Source organism: Elephantulus edwardii, unplaced genomic scaffold (assembly GCF_000299155.1).
Source record: "Elephantulus edwardii isolate Elephantulus edwardi_28Jun2011 unplaced genomic scaffold, EleEdw1.0 scaffold00206, whole genome shotgun sequence".
NCBI classification, from domain to species: domain Eukaryota; kingdom Metazoa; phylum Chordata; class Mammalia; order Macroscelidea; family Macroscelididae; genus Elephantulus; species Elephantulus edwardii.
Genome location: NW_006399956.1, coordinates 5530374 through 5532029, shown reverse-complemented (window position 1 = coordinate 5532029; position 1656 = coordinate 5530374). Strand labels below are relative to the sequence as shown.

The following is a 1656-nucleotide window of genomic DNA, read 5'->3' as shown; positions in this document are numbered from 1 at the left end:
GTCACTGTCACTTCCAGACTGGGGATGACTGCCGGGCTTGCAGGGCCTTCTGTACCACATCTTCCCACTGTGCGTCTGAGATCTCCCGCGCCCAGGCAGGAACCCCTGGAGCAGGAAGGCTGATTCCAGCCATTGTCCTTTTCACCAGCTCTATATGTTCTGGGTCCATGGGAATAGAGCTATGGCTGCTCAATGCTGTAGCTCCCTCCTCCTCTTCATCTTCACTCTCTATGGGAGGGTCTGGCAAATGCAGCCCTAGGGCCTGGATCCGCTCCTGGATGTCAGCAACTACATCCTCTATATCCCCGACAGGTGCCAACTCCACCTCCTCTTGTTCAGGATCTTGGTTCAGGGGCTGGTAAGAATAGCCAGCTGGGCCTACCCCTGCTTCCTCCTGCTCTTCTTCGTGCTCTTCACTGCTCCAATCCCTAGTGCCTTCTGTGGAGCCCACATGCGGCCCTAGTTCCTCAGTCTGATTGGGAAAGATTCGCTCTGGGCCCATGGTGTCTCTTGCTAGAACAACTGCTGCCATCCGGGGCAGGGGCCGCTCAGAGCCCGCGGTGGTATCCCTCCATCTTCTTTTAATGCCACCTAAATCATTGAATATTCTGCCCATAGCATCCTTAAGTATTGCATCTTGAGGTTTGAACTTTAGTTTTTTCAGCTTTCTTAAGCCAAGTGGGTTAAGCCCTTTTAAATTTCTAACTCTAGATCTTTGCACATTTCATTATACTTTGCTTTGTCATCCCGAGCTGCCCTTTGAAATCTTCCGTTCAGCTCCTTAACTTCCAGCTTTCTTCCCTGTGCTTTGGCTCTTCTGCACCCTAGTGCAATATCTGGAGTCTCTTATGACATTCATCTTGGTCTTTTCTTTCTCCTTCATCTTTAAATTGATCTTTTACATTCTTCTCAGATGACATTCTTGATATCCTCCAACAGCTCATCTGGTCTTCGTTCATTAGTGTTCTAGGGTTCTATCTGTTCCTTAGATAGTTTTAAATTCAGATAGGATAGTCTCAAGGTCAAATTTTGGTTCCTGTGTATTTGATTAATGTTACTTAAATTTAGTTTGAACTTGCATATGAGTAACTGATGGTCTGATTCCACGGTCAGCACATGACCTAGTTTTCACAGCGGATACTGAGCTTCTCCAATGATTCTTTCCACAGATGTAATGTGGTGAGAATAGTATAGGATAGAACAAGGTTCAGACCAGTTGTTCAAGTCTTCACAGCACATAACAACAACAGTAAAATGGCAGCCTTTATATTGAGCAGATTATTATTGAAAAGACAGAAATTATGAATAGATTTATGTGCTGTCTTAGAAATTAGTAACATAAATTAAAATAAAGGGAATGAATCTGAGAAGTGAATGCTGATTTCAACCCATTACAAGTAATTTATGTTCAAGTCAGTAAATTTTGATGGTTTATACCGTATAGTACAAACATTATTGGAAAAGACAGACTGATAATTAAAATCTCTTCTTGCATCACTATCTGTTAATGCAGAGAACAGAGTCTGTAAAACAAGCCCATCTTTTGTGTAATTTGAGGTTTTTTTGTTTGTTTGTTTGTTTTTAAATTTAGGTTGTTTATTTTTCATTTCAATGAACATCTACAGAGATTTTGGGATTCCATTCATTCATTGTTGC

At 42.3% G+C, this 1656-nt stretch overlaps 1 pseudogene; it reads right to left on the bottom strand.

Moving 5' to 3' along the window:
• Nucleotides 1-7: 7 nt before the first annotated feature.
• Nucleotides 8-553, bottom strand: LOC102865869 (annotated as a pseudogene).
• Nucleotides 554-1656: the final 1103 nt, after the last annotated feature.